The 15,187-nt window shown below is 48.7% G+C and overlaps 1 protein-coding gene across 3 annotated transcripts in view; it reads right to left on the bottom strand.

Moving 5' to 3' along the window:
- The window catches only part of MARCHF10 (membrane associated ring-CH-type finger 10), a 1,025,913-nt gene extending 1,011,158 nt beyond the window's left edge, over nucleotides 1-14,755 (bottom strand). For 2 of the 3 annotated variants that reach the window (XM_069634147.1, XM_069634148.1), the window contains exon 1: nucleotides 14,597-14,755. The gene's annotated coding sequence lies outside the window, so the exon portion shown is untranslated. The remainder of the gene's footprint in view (nucleotides 1-14,596) is intronic. The other variant, XM_069634140.1, reaches the window with a different exon arrangement.
- Between the last annotated feature and the right edge of the window lie 432 nt (nucleotides 14,756-15,187).

Below are 15,187 nucleotides of genomic sequence, written 5' to 3'. Positions count from 1 at the left end.
ATTCACACAAAAAACTGTTCAGCAAATCGTAATTCAATCTCGAGGTATTCAATGCAAGTAATGAGTAATCTTTCAGAAGCAGAAAATACGTGGGAAAGAGAATAAGCAAGAGAATGTAAGGACATGATGAGGCGAAAGAGTTCCCGGAATGTCATGAAGCTAGGTGTTAATGGGGAATTGTTTTAGTTCCTTTGGGAAGCAAACAGGCACTACGACTTTGGTAGTACACTGACGGTAAATCTGATTACTGCCAAACTTGTTTACTGTTACCATCTCTCGTTCCATGGGATTACGAGTGGCGGTATGGCAATGTAAACCCCAATTGTGGAGTCCATAGGACTCCATGGGGTTCGGCGTATAAAAAAAACAAAAACATTTTTAAAACCTTTATTTAACATAACAGCAGACACGTTACATGACGACAAGTCATATACAGAGTGTGACTTGGAGGTGTAAAATCATAAACACTGAGGCACAATGAGTCGTCAGATCCATAAAACATTACCCAAACACCCAACACGAAACATACCGACCATTCCTGCGTCCCAGGGCCTATTCAAGTGTTTCATCCCCCCTCATGTGTTCACAAGAGATAAGCCAGAAAGGGACCCCATATGTCTTTTGGCCGGCTACCGAAAGCAACCAATAATCAGTCCTCGACAGGGCATCGTGGACCGATGAGTAATATGTAAACTCACACACCAGGATTACGGTCTCTTCACACATCCACAAGCCCATCTGTAACATAATTTGGTGTACCATACGTCCTGCCCAGTGAGATCTCGTTGGGAGCCTCTTGATCTGTCTAGCAAACAGTCTAATATGGCATTAAAATCCCCCCCTGCACAGATTATCGAGGCGGCATCCCCACCCAATAAAACCTCCAGTGCACTTCCATAAAATTCTGGGTCATCGATATTAGGGCCATGCATGTTGACCAGTACAACATTCACACCAGAGATCTTCCCCCACAGAATGACATATCAGCCCTGAGGGTCAATTTTGCGCGTATCCTCCTGGAAGCATAATGTGTGATGTATCATAGTGAGTACCCCTCTAGCTTGTGTTGAATAGTCAGTGTAACCCCTTTGACCGCCCCAGCCGGGCGCAAACTGCCTGTTGATCCTTACCTTGCATGGGTTTCTTGCAACATTACTATCTTAAGGACGTGACGATGTATATATGCAAGGTCCTTCCTTGCCTTGATAGGGTTATTATGAACAGTCCATGTTAAAAAGGAGATTCTCTCACCCATTGGCCGTGTCTACTGTAACTAACGTACATATCACACCCTCCATGTTCATAGATTTATTATTTGTCTTATCCGTCCAGTGACATGGCTGCTGATTTTGAAACCTGAACATCTTCACTTCTCTCCCAACCAACAAACCCCACCCCCTAGTGCCCTCATTCCCACCACTTATAAATACAACTTTGAGTATTGTCAACCCCATTCACTTTTGGTAAACATGTACATCATTGACCCCAACTCGACAGACATCCTCCCCACCACCCTCATTATCACCCCCAACTTGACGATGTAGCCTAAATCCTGGGGCACGCTGTGAACCTTGACTGCTATCCTGCTGCTGGTTGCAGTACCTGCAGCCAGTCCCAAAGACACTAGTGTTGTATTTGAACAGTGACTGCTATCCTGCAGCTGGTTGCAGTACCTGCAGCCAGTCCCAATGACACTAGTGTTGTATACCCATGTACAATTCTACGGTAGGAGAACTTCGGTCGATTTCAGTGTTCGTCAGTCATTGTCCATATTACCACCTTCGTTGTTATGTGGGTGCGGACTATGTTTATGCTCGCGGTCACTCCTTGGAAGGGGAATAGTGATCGATGCTTCTATGAATGCCGTAGCCTCATATGGGTTCTCGAAGAAATGTTTTTGGGACTGGAGCCAGGATACGGTGTGCCTGCTCGACCAAGAAATGCGGGGAGCTTCATGTGGTCAAACAAAGATTTCAGTAAACCTTCAACAAACGTTTCCATGGGACCTTTACAAGCCGCTTCAGGAATCCTGATTAGGCGAATGTTGTTGTGGCTCAAGCGCGACTCTAAGTCCTCGTATTTGTTGCGGATTTTGTTGACCTCTAGCTTCAGCTGCGTTATATCACAGTCGTGCCTGTCGACCTTGTCTTCTGTGTCACCAATTCTAGTCTCTGCCTCATTTATGCAGGCACTTTCTTTCTCCAATTTAGATGTAAGTGAGCCAATAGTGGACACAATGGGCCTCATTACAAGTTTGAAGGTAGCCATGCCTGTAATACAGGCAGGCTACCTCCAAACTTGCGAAAAAATGCAGCACCCACGAATGGGCAATTGGTATTCCGGCCCCGCCAGGGGATTGCACGCTTCAACCCTTCAGTATTTGCCCCCTAGATCGTCCCCGGGGATCAGGCGAACAAAGCCCACTTCTTGCAAACAGGTGTGAGACAGGCGTAGAGACAGGTTACCAGCCTGGGAGACCACTGCTGATTGCTGGCTGTGTAGAGTTTATCGCACTACCCCAATAAATAACTATGCTGTGCGCTAGCGAGCGGTATGGGAGCAATGGTGGGTCTTCTCGTATCCGCCAGTAATGGCATGAACATGAACAGTACAGCAGTTGAAGGGGGTGTACTGAGATTCAAGCACTGATGGGCCTGGGGGCCTGATTTCCACTAGCCTGTCTGAGCCCCAGAATATAATCAATAGTCACAGTGTGGCCGCCATGACACTACATGCGGGTGACTTACTCAGGAGCAGCCACTCCACGCATCCGCTCCGGTCACGTTGGATGGAGGATGGGGCAGCCCAGGTCGTCGCACCTCCCCAGCTGAACGGTTTAGTTCAATAACAGAACCGCAAGTTGTACAGTCGCTCCGCTGCATGTGGAGTGCTTCCAGCTTTAAATCGGCAGTGTAAAACAGGGGATCAAAGAAGGATTTTGTGGGACCGGAGCTCCCAGCTCAAGCAGCCATCGTCTAGGCTGCTCAACAGCGCCCCGTCGTCCCCCCCCAACCCCCCACCCCCCGGTTTGGCAGATTTATTGCAAGCATTAATACTGCACAATAAATCTGCCAAGTTTTGGGAGGGGGGGCTAAGAATTTAAATTTGTAGAACTCCTCAGATACTCCTGTTGCTCTGCTAGTTATAATAGTACTTCCTAACTGCCATGTTTAACAGTGCCTTATGTCCATAACAGTGTTTGTCCATGTTATATTGTGCATTATTAACCACTGAGGTGCTTTGCCGTTCACTGCATAACGATGCTCGCATTCATAGTTCTAGCTTCTGATGTATTTCCCGTTTGGCATAACAAAGTGTGTTTTTAGAGAATTGCCTCACTAGGCAAAGCGGCTTTAGCAGGCGGAAGTAGCCATAGTAAGCGAGACATCTCACCCTGAACCGTTTGAGAATCGTGTAAGTAGAATGCACAGCAGGAATTGTAATGTATCTTAAAATGCCTTCTGCTAATATCAAAATTGTACCTTCCCAGGCGTGACAACATAGCCTCTGCCTTTGTTTACTGGCAAAACGGTGAACAGCCTCCCAAAATATTGTTGCTTATCGAACTCACTGCCTGAACCACCCCTTCCATTGAAATTCATGTGTGCACTTCTGTGTAAAGGCACTGTGCATGGAGAGAGGAGGGTTGCAGCTCTGAGTCTTGTTCTGGCATTGGGTTGCTGTTTGTCCAGTGTATGCTGGCTTTGCTGACTGCCATTAAAGACGCTCACCTATCCACCTGAAGAGTCTGTGGTTGTTTTTACATGACAGGGCTAATATGGAGGATTTGCCACCAGCAAAATGCTGAAGGTACATCCTTCAGTTTATCTCCAAACCTATAATACAGTGGTGCAGTAAGGTGGCAGTAATAGAATTATTGCCACTTCACTGCTGTTTTTTCCAGACCACCGTAATCATAATGACGACCTTTGTTTCTTAACAATGTGATGAACCAGCGAAAGAAGGTCACCAACGTGTGCTCGTGTAAAGTTATATTTTAAGTTGACAGAATGGAATTTCCTTAGTAGTATCGTTAGAATGACATGTCTTTTTTATGAAAAAAAAGCTTGTGGTTATACTTTGGGAAATTCATTCCATTTCCAAAAAATGCAATATCAGGTATCTTTCTCTCTCTCTCATTCAGTACACTTCTAATGCTTTGGCTCTTGCATTATGTCTTTAAAATGCAGCGCCAGGCCTCGATTTATCATACGATATCTTTTTTACGCTTTGCTACTTTCACTACGTTTCTCAAAATGCAGCACCAAAGCTCTCGCTATCTCACAGTTTTCTGAATGCTTTGGTTGACCCGCATTTCCCAGCATGAAACATAAGGACCTTTTCTTACCTCCAGGATCTCTCTTCCACTTGGCCTGTTCTCTTATTTCTTCTTGTTCTGTCTGTTCTTTCCTCTGGCTTTCCACATCAGCAGCTTCTCATAGCATAGCATTCTGTTTCCCAGATATCAGTCACATCTTTCCAGCTCTCTCTGAAGCTCTGCTGGTTCCAGATTTTGTGTCCCTGGGTCTCTTACACTTTGGGCAATGCTCTCTCTTGGACTCTGTTAACTTCCCACAGCTGGCTTCTGGTCCCAGGACTCCTCAAATAACATAATTTATCGTGTTAGGTTCAGCACCCGGCTCCTGTCACAGAAAAGTCAGAGTGCCTCCTCCTCATCACAGCATTCTCTGGGCCAGCTCTCCTTCAGGCTTCTCCAGCTACAGCTTCTGGCCCACCTCTGTTATTTCCTCTTCTTAGACTGTTCATGTTTGCATCCCTTTGGTTTGGAGAGTTCCATGAGTACATTGTGAAGCATGGGGATGTATCAATGCTCATATGGTAATGCCCATCTATGTGCCTTCAGACTTCATCTTCACAACAGTGGTTGCTAGGTAGTGAGAGCATTCACTTCTGGTGTCAAGAAGCCAGCAGACCTGGGTATGACTCTCGCCTACACCAGTGCCTTCTGGAATTGGCCTTTTTAATTAACATTTTATGTCAGTGTTTTGTTTTCACATCTTCAAGCAATTAAATGCAAAAAACGAGAATGCAAATATTAGTCACATCTTATTGACATATGCATGCTCATGTACACTTGGAACAGGAATGACCAATTCGACTTGGTCAGCAGAGGGGTTCAGTGCACCTATTTGCTAGCTGGAGATAGCCTGACCATGGATCAAGATGCCCAGAGTCGGTTTGAGTTAATCCCTCCAAGTAGCAAATAGCACAATTTCGGAGCTTCCTGACAGAACAACATTGTTTTTGGCATTTGCATAAAATAATTATAAACACAATTGGCTTTTGCATAAAATAATAATAAATACAATGGGGGTCATTATGAGTGTGTCGGTAAGGGGTTAACGGCGCTGGTAAGGATGCCGGTGCCGTTAACCCGTTACCGCCGCATGACGAGGTCCCTTAGTGGGTCCCGCTAAGGACGGCTGGTTTTACCAGCCGCCCTTAGCGGGAGCCACTAAGGGACTAAGGAGCTAATAACGGGCCCGTTATTAACTCCCTCCCCATTCCCATTAAGCCCTATGGGGGCTCGAATGGGAATGGGGATGGGTATTTTGAATGGGGTACTTACCGGGTCCTCCAAGGTTGGAATGACCCGGTAAGTCCCCATTCAAGGAACCCGGACCCTGACATGAGTTTGGAGGCAGCCATGGCGCTAATAGCACCATGGCTACCTCCAAACTCGTAATGACCCCCAATGTGTTTTTTTTATTTTCGGCATCTATCTTGAAATGTGCACTACGGTTTGAGGTGCCTTTTTAATTTCTTACTTTTCTTGCAGTACCTTTAAATTTGGGATTTTGGGGGCTGTTTTGATGGAGATGTTAACCTCCTGGAGAGTGCGTAAGAACACCTCTGTTCGTACTTTGCTTCTTTTCCAATGGTACTGTTATTGTAAGCTCTGAGAGGCTGGAAGAGGGGATGTTGAGTACTAAAGAAGGGCAGTGCACATTTTAATCAAGAAGTATGCCTTTTCTTTTAATTGTGTAGTTTTCTGATTAAAATTCAAACAATACAATGCCAATTCTAAGAAGGCATTGGCAGATGTGGGCCCTCATTCCGAGCTAGGAGGTAAGTACAGGTACTTTCTGGCATGGCGGAAAGTACGACACCGGCCTGGTGTCAGACCGCTAATTGCGGCCCATTCCGACCTCGCGGACACATGCTGCGACACGTACATAACAACACCACCTTGGAAGCAGCAGCGTCTGTAAATAACCGTAATTTACGGATCCCATAAATTACGGTCACCGCAAAACAACGGAACCGGAAATTCCGTCATCGCACAGGAACGGGAAGGAGCGCAGCGGCCATCTTTAAAAACACAATCCATTGCCATCTCATCAGGCAGCACCCTTGGGAGCAATCCAAAGTCGGGGAAAGGACCACACACCCAGGAACAATGCCAAAAGCCCGAAAGAAGTCTGCGGACCGGCTCCGCAAGAAGAGATTCAGCCCTGAAGAGCTGCAGTCCATGGTGGACAACCTGGCAGAGCACACTGACGTTGTGTTCAGCCCCGACATGCGGAGAGAGTCAATAATCCGTAAAAAAAAATCTGGACACAAATCGCCCAGAGGGTGAGCGCAGTAGGCACCATCCCCCGCACTCCCAAGGACTGCCGCAAGCAGTGGGATGACGTGCGGGTGCAGGTGCAGGGCCTCCTCTCCGCCAACCGGAGTCAGGCAATGCAGACCGGAGGGGGCTCAAGTTCCCCAGTGAGACTTGAGCCATAGGAGACATGTGCGGCATTGATCGGGACCGAATCGATTGAGGGCATCGGCGAGATGGAGTGTGGGGCAACATCGTCTGCCGAAGGAGGTGAGTGTCCAAAGTCAACACTGCCAATGGCAATTGCATGATGTATACTCCCCCAAGGGCCATCAAAGGCACCTTGTCATGTTGCCTCCCCCCCACATCCAACTAATGCAGAGCCAACTGTCACGCAATCAAGGGCCAAGTGCAAGTACATAACGCACATCAACCGTAGTGCACTAACTTGCACATCCCATCATGCACACTGTGCAGCAGGTTCGGCAGTGTGCCAGCCAGACTGCACATTACCAGGCCAGGATGAGTCACTCCGAAATCTGCGTACATATCATACACCCAAAAGGCCACAAACCCCAAATGACTGAAATGTGAATGCAGCCATGTATGCTATTAGGACATCATACAATCACTCAGGTTGGCCCTCTCTTCTACTCCCACAGGCACTGATCATGACAGCGGTGAGCCACAGACAAGCCGTCCAACCACCTCCATGGGCAGTGGCAGGGTCCGGCAAATTCCAGCACCAAACCGCAGCTCCTGAAAGGTCAGTGGAGGCTGCACCACCCCAATCCCTCCCAGCATCGGCGCCTGCCACAATGGCCACCCCAACGTCGGCAGAGTCCAGCATTGCTGGGGAGGTTGCAGCTACAGGCCCCGAGGAGAATGTGGACAGCCCTTCGTCCATCTGTGGGGCGTCCGAGGAGGAGTTCCATCCCACAGTCCACACCCCAGAGCCCAGCAATGTCCCCCTGGCATCATGCAGTGACTCTGGGGATCCAGAAACACCTGGCCGTAGTGCTCCTACAGACACACAGGGGTACGATGATCGTGGGCCAAGTTCACCAGTTGAGTCCATGCCAGAGCACGTAGGGCCAAGTCACTTCAGTGATGAATTCCCATCATTTGGCACACGTCGTGCAAATCAGCTCACTGACCTAATCACTGAGTTCATGGAGGACAACCGCTAGGCCAGGGTGGAATGGCAAAATGAACTCCGGGAAATGTGTCAGACAGTCACTGACAGCACTAACAGGTTGTGTGATGTCCTAGGACGCATAGCTAATGCCCTTGAGGCTGCACATTCAAATCCGCAGCATCAGCAGGAGGACACGGCCACATCCAGTCGTGACAAACCGGCAAGTCCACCGCGACCCATTCGGCGTTCTATGCGGTGCCGGGACATGCCTCCCCCGGCCCCCGGGAGCATGGACTAATCATCATTGCTGCCACATGTGGCCTTAATGTACTTCTTTGGAGTACTGTTGTGGAGTTGGGGGGAGGGGGCAGAGGGGGAGGGTTTGTTGTGGAGTTGGGCGGAGGGGAGAGGGGGGTGAGGGTTTGTTGTGGAGTTGGGGTGGAGGGGGGAGGACGGTGAGGGTTTGTTGTGGAGTTGGGGTGGAGGGGGGAGGGGGGTGAGGGTTTGTTGTGGAGTTGGGGTGGAGGGGGAGGGGATGGAAGTTTTGTTGTTCACATTTGAACCTTCTTATTCAATACACCGGTTGTTCATCCAAAAAATAACAGAGTGGACATTGTTCATTGTGCATGTGTCATTTAATGTCTCACAGTGCATGGTGTACATGTATCCCCACACCCAGTGCCCAATGTCCTGTCATCCTCACACCCTCAGCTGACTTGTGTGTCAGAAATATTCTCTGATCAATGATTGCCGCACGGCACGTTCCTCCTGTGCATCGGCACCGTGATGCTGTCCTGCCACTTCTTCCTCCTGCCCCTCATCATCATCTGGTGGTAGCAGTTCCATGTAAGGGGGCAGTGGCACGTTCCGACGGATGCACATATTGTGCAGCATTACACATGCCATGGTGATCTTGGACACCTTCTCGTGGCTGTAGATGAGTGCCCCACCCGACCGGCTCAGGTAACAAAATCGTGCCTTCAACAGGCCAAAGGTCTGCTCTATCACCACCCGTGGACGGGTATGGGATCGATTGTAGTCCTCCTCGTGCCTGTTCTGTGGGTTGCGTACAGGGGTCATGAGCCACGGCTTCAAAGGGTAGCCACCATCACCTGCATGAGAGGGGAATGAAGGTAAGTGTTTGTACATTCATGGTGGAGAATTGTACTAGTCTTACATGGCAGCAGGAGATTTCTGGCCATGCACACATGTCCCTGGATGCATTGACTCCATTACTGGCCCAGCTATGTGTCCTGTGCAACGGAATGATGGAGGGGGTAGCTTCTTCAAGATGGGTTATGGTGTGCACTCACATCTTGTTGCACGTGCACCGTATATGCATGCAGCAGTGTTGGACTGAAATCCTTGATGTGTTGTGCTCTGTGAGATTAGGTGGCAGGGGGTTTTGGCTGTAGTCAGTAGCATACTCGTCATTCTGCACTGATCAGTACCATGGTGACCTGCAGCACTCTGATGGGTGTAAGGAACCAGTGACACGCTGTGGTATCCCTGTAAGGGTCTCTTCTATGCACTCCCAGGGATGAAAGTCCTGTGTGGTGAGATGCAGGAGGCTGCGACATAGTGCATATGCAGTGCATGGAGCAGGATGCCCTTACGGTGTGTGAGGTCTGCCGATGAGTGGTGCATGTGTTGTGGTATATGGCCAGGTTACCTGTTAGTCATGTAGTGTTAGGTTTCGGCATTCAATCATCACTGTGTGGTTAGGTAGTCATGTGCCGTATCACTTGCCTTGGGGCACAGTGTTCTGTGAGGTGCACATCGTGCACTGGCGTCAACATTCCCACCCAGGTGTAGTATGCATCTCCCCCCTCCTTTCCCACCCAGGTGGAGTATGCATCCCCCCCCCCCTTCCCACCCAGGTGGAGTATGCATCTCCCTCCCCCCCTTTCCCACCCAGGTGGAGTATGCAGCCACTCTACTCACAGCCCCAATGCACTGCCATGGGCCATTCAGGAAACTCGCCAAGCAGCCAGGCACGTCGTCCAGCATGTCGCTCCATATAGCGTGGTAGCGTGGAGTTCTGCAGGACCAAGGAGTCATGAGTTGATCCGGGGTATCGGGCACAGCAATGTGTGATGGCTTTACTGGCATTACATGTCATCTGGACGTTGATGGAGTGGTATTGCTTGCGGTTGCGATACGCCACCTCCATGGCATGCGGGACCACCAATTCCACGTGGGTGCAGTCGAGGGCACCTATGCAATTTGGTATGCCTGCCAGTGCATGGAAGGCAACTTTTGTATCCAATATCTCCAGGGGACTCCGGGGTAGGGATATGTAGTCCCTTGTGTGCTTGAGGAGGGCATCCAGCACTTGTTTAAGTATCCGGGAAAATATGGGCTGTGAAATTCCATGCATGTGCCCCACTGTGCTGGTAGGTGCCTGTGGCAAGGAAGTGGGGCACAGACACTACCTTCAGTAGAGGGGGGATGGCGGTGCGGATTTCTATGAGGCTCACTATGTCGTCATGTATCAGGTCCACTATGGTGGTGATGGTGTCCCAGTCAAGCCGGTACAGGGTGTGGATCTGCTCTGGTGTGAGGTTGAGGGGGGTGGCTCTGATGCGAGGGATTGGGGGCTGGCGGCGTGGTAATGGTGGCTGCACCGGTAGGGCATGCTGGGCCTGTCTCACCCTCCTTCTCCTGTGTATCCTCTGTGGTGGGGGCTGTGGTTGTTGTTGTTGCTGTTGTTGTTGTAGTTGCTGCCTTGCAAGCAGGGCCTCCAGCTCCAGTAATGCTGCTACAATTGGTATCATCTTGGTGTGGGAGGGGGTGTGGTGTGTGGGTGTGCTCTTTTTGTGCTGTGCCAGACTGCATTGCCTCCACCTGTGCTGTTTGAGTGCACCTGTGGCTCTGGGAACCACTGCTCAGGGTTCTTTACTCCTTCTCTGAGATGCCTGTATGTACTCTATGCCGGTAAGGTACTTTATGGCCTTAAGGAGGCCGTTATTTATGTGTGCTCCTTACTTGTAATCTGCTGCGGTTCACGCCATGCCGCTAATTTCGGCATGGTGGGGGGCGCGTGCGACCCAAGACCGATAATTACGGCATCATAGTTTACGGTACCGTAAATAGCGCTCTGACAGGTCGGAATGGCCGTAGCGGCAAACGATGCTGGTAAATCATTACCGGCATGGTTTTTCCCTTACCTCCAACCTCGGAATGACCCCCGTGGTCTTCAAACCCAGCTCTCACGAATGCGTCTCATTCGAATGGCCATGTAAAATCCTTTTGCCAATGCCTGCCATGTGAGTGAACCCCACTGCAGCATAGATTAGCTTTCACACCTCCCCATACATCACCATGCATTCGGCTATGGTGACACCTTGCACACTGGGAGCGCAGTTTGCATATAGGACCGCACTGTGGAGAGGTTCAGTTAGTGGGACAACGGGTGCATTGTGTGCTGACTGACAATACAAATGGCAGCTACTGTACACAATAAAAGAGAAAGAACGTCTACTAAATCCAGTTCTGTACAATATACTGTAGATCGGCACCCCCGACCCACAACAGAACATGATTTGAGCCTTTAGGTGGCATCAAAATCACCCTTCTGCTTTCAGGATAAATGGATACATTCCTAGCGGACCATCTCCCTAGTTCATCCGCCTTCCACGGAATCATGAAGTCTATCCACAATCCAGGATGCTCCCTGTCCAATCATACAGACCATGACGTTAACAACTATGATGAAGTCCAATTGATGAAGGTGGAGAATTGGGCGAGAGGGCTTTTCGGGGCTGTGCCACCCACTCCCTGCTTTATGAGGCAGGTCCCTTAGAAGGTACCACTTTCCCATTGATGACTACCATTGCGATGCCCCAAACATGTCCCCTGAGCATGTTAATGCAAGTGATTTGGACAGAGATAGTTCACCCGCAATCACAGTTTGTGAGTCCACTCATCAGTGCAGAGCATAGCATGGGGAGAGAGACGAATGCAAGCTTATAAGATGCTCGCAGCTGCAGCTTACACAGTGGGAATCACAAACACGCCCATGAGACAGTTCCCGGGAGAACATACAACACAAAAACGTACACAAAAAAGAGCACAGAGAACCCGGCTGCTATCCTGGATGAGTACCAGCGTTTTTGTGGGGTATTCCGTACGTAATTTGAACGGAACACAAAGCCCTCACGTATGTATTGCCTGCTAAAGGCATGGGGTCTGTGTCTCCGAGGATAGCAAAGTGGATGGTAGATTTACAGGAATTTAATTTTAGAGTGAAGTACAGGAATGGGGTTGTGGACTGTTTGTCCAGGTTGAATGTGGTTGGTCCAGGAAAGGATGTGGAGTGTGAAAGTATCCAAGTCGAATGCGTACTTCAAGCCATTGACAAAAGTGAGTGGGAGAGAGAAAGTGCGGTATACGCGGAGTTAGCATGGTGTGGTCGGGTCAGGAGAGGATGTGGAGTGTGAAACGAGTACCCAAGTCGCATGCGTACTTCTGGCCGTTGTCAAAAGTGAGTGGGACAGAGAAAGTGCGGTAAATGGGGAGTTGGCATGGATTAAGGATGGATTGCAGGTCGATTGGGAGAATGTAAATGTCAAAGAAGAAGGGAACGACTATCTGCCTATTTTGAGTGAGTTGGCAAAAGGTCCAGGGATCATCACAAGAGGTGATAGGCTAATTCTGCCTCTCAGTTTGAGGACCAAGCTTGTTGAGTTGGCGCACAAAGGTCATTTGGGTAGGTCTTTGACTAAAAGGAGATTGAGAGAATCATACTGATGGCCGGGAATGGATGAAAATGTGGAGGTGGCTGTAAAGGAGTGTGTGGCTTGTGCCGTAAGTGATAAAAAACAGGGCGCTGTGTCCGCAGCCAATTTATCCTGTAGAGTTTCTGGGCGAAGTGTGGTTAAAAAATTGGCGTTGGACATCATGGGCCTCATGAATGGTTGTGGTGGAGAGTCAAAGTTTGTAGTGGTTTTGGTGGATTGCATGTCACGGTGTAAATTGTGACAACTGAGAAGACTATAGAGTTTCTTAGCAGGGTATTTCACAGAGAAGGTGTTCCAGCTAGCATTGTCATGCACAACAGAGTTCAGTTCGTTTTGCTCCTTATGCAAAAACGTTTTAGGAATCTGGTCATCCGGTATCACAGGACCTCTTTGTACAATCCTTCTGCAAACGGATTGGTCCAGAGAATTAATTGATTTGTGAAAGGGGCTATCCAACTGGCTGTTGCCAATGTATTAGCTTAGAGTGGGGTAGTGTCAGAGGCGTTGGCGGCCTATAGACGTACGCCATCATCCTTTACAGGTTTCTCACCGTTTGAACTCATGAGGGGTAGGAAAGCAGGTTCGAAATTGAGGAAAACTGCCCTTGGGGAAGGTGAAATGACCAAGGAGAATATGTCAGAAGTGTTGGAGGGAGTACGTGCTGAACAGGGGAGAGTAAGGTTTCAACAAGTAAATAAAAAACCAATTGGAATGAAAGTTGGTGATTGCGTGTGTGAGAAGAACCTGAGATTTGTACCCAAGGACGGGAGTGTGTATATGTCCCTGTGGACGGTGGGTGCAGGTTATGTGGTTCTGGATGATGGGTCGCGATGGAGCAAGAGACGAATAGTGGTCGAGAGGGTTACACCAGTGGTGCAGAGCGAGGCATCTGGTTTCAGATTCGGGCCCAGTATTGGTCCTAGTTTTTTTGTAGTTCGGTCGTTGAGGTGTAAGTGGCTGTGCGTGAGGAAGGTGTTGTGAGTGAAGAGGAAGCTGCAGTGGCTGTGGTGGAGTATGTGGACCAAGGGGGCAGTGCGGGGGAGTCTCTGGCCAGTGCAGTGGTAGAACTTGTCAACAGTGGTCGCATTCCTAGGATCAGGTTGCTTCCGGTCAAATCGAGGGACTACGTCTGGTGGGGTGTGGGAAAGTGAGCATTGCACTGTAGTGGGTGAGTTCTGGAGGATATTGTCAACCATCACAATGTATCTGTTATTTTGTAAACTATTTTCTGCAATTATCTGTTTATTTTGCAAACTAATTTTCCAACCATTTTTCCATACCTTCTTTTTTAAGGTGTTGCAATTCTCTTGTTTTGTTCCTTTTGTGTCATCATTAAGGGAGGGAGAAGTGTTGTAATGGAACCCTGGCGTGTTTACTCATGGCCAGAGCTCCACAGTCTGTACTGTTGGTGAGGCCTGTTGGCTGGGCGCCAATGGGGTCGTTTTCACTGCAATAAATCTTGCGTTACTGCTTACCTGCAGTGCCTGGATGATCACTTCAAGCAGCTAGATGAAAAGGGTGCGCGCCTGTTAAAGCTGTTATAGGTCCTCCATTCTGTTATCGGGGCCACAGTAAGCTGAAGAACACAGTTTGAGGTCAATGCATGGCAAGACCTGATGGGAAGTTGGCTTTGAGGGATCTGAGTTTGCGTCCCTATTGTATGATCCACTCTCCTCTCCATCGTCCCTCCACTCACCCCCTTATATATCAGAATGTTTCGTGTACTACCCACCATAAGTGCCATGTAATCATATCGCTCACTTAAGGCAACACCACTTTACAAGAATGTTGATAAAATAGCCAAGATGCTAGGCTGTGTCCCGTTTCATCCCTTCATGCTTCCCGAATCAGGCCTAAATAACATCATGCATGTTACTTAGTGCAGTGGTTTACAGCAGCGGAGTTCCCAACTTCGAAAAGATACCAATTCCTATAACTAAAGCACAGGAAGGAAAAAATACATTTGGCATAGGTCACACAAAGTCCACATTCAGAGTCAGGATTCAACCACTGAGACATGTTACCACTAGACCAGCTCTCAGCCCCCTTCATATAACAGACAGACTTGCAAATTGAACTTTCAGTCATAACCAGACTGGCCGTCACAGAACCATTAACTGGGACCCAAGGGAGAAAATGTGGACTTACCTGTCCAGCTAGAAGCCGCTCATTTGGAGAATGGAATGTCCTGTAGAAAGCCATGGGCTCGAAGGACGATGGCGCTCTCCGCATGGCATTTGTCTGTCACATGGTGGAGTGGAGAAGGCTCTGCCATGTGTCCTGGTGACTGCAGCTGAGGGTCATGATGTCATAATCGGTGTCTTGGAATAGTCTGTGCATCATGGAATATACTCTGCGACATGTCATAGGGAGGGCCTGGCACCTTTCTAGCAACAGAGAATATACTGCCTGGCACCAGAGTAGTCAATGGAAAGGATGTAGGTAACCAATATCTTCTCATTTATGTTTATATTTCACAAATAAAGAAAACAAATTGTATAAGCAGGAAAGAGCAATACGTTATCCAAGGTCGCCCAATAAGAAATGCATGTCCTCACCTGCAAATTAGTGATAGGGGAAACAGGTCACTCTGAAAACTAGCATAAAAAATATGAGTACGCCTCATAAAAGCATGACGAACTTGATCTGTGTAAGTTCTTGTTTTGTTTTTTCCATTTTTCCTTTTTTTTCTTCAGACTGTGCTTGTTTGTCTTGCAAGCACACTATTGTCCTCCACCT

The sequence above is a fragment of the Ambystoma mexicanum genome, chromosome 13, assembly GCF_040938575.1.
Source record: "Ambystoma mexicanum isolate Mex_15411 chromosome 13, UKY_AmexF1_1, whole genome shotgun sequence".
NCBI lineage: Eukaryota > Metazoa > Chordata > Amphibia > Caudata > Ambystomatidae > Ambystoma > Ambystoma mexicanum.
This window is presented reverse-complemented; position numbering and strand designations above follow the sequence as displayed.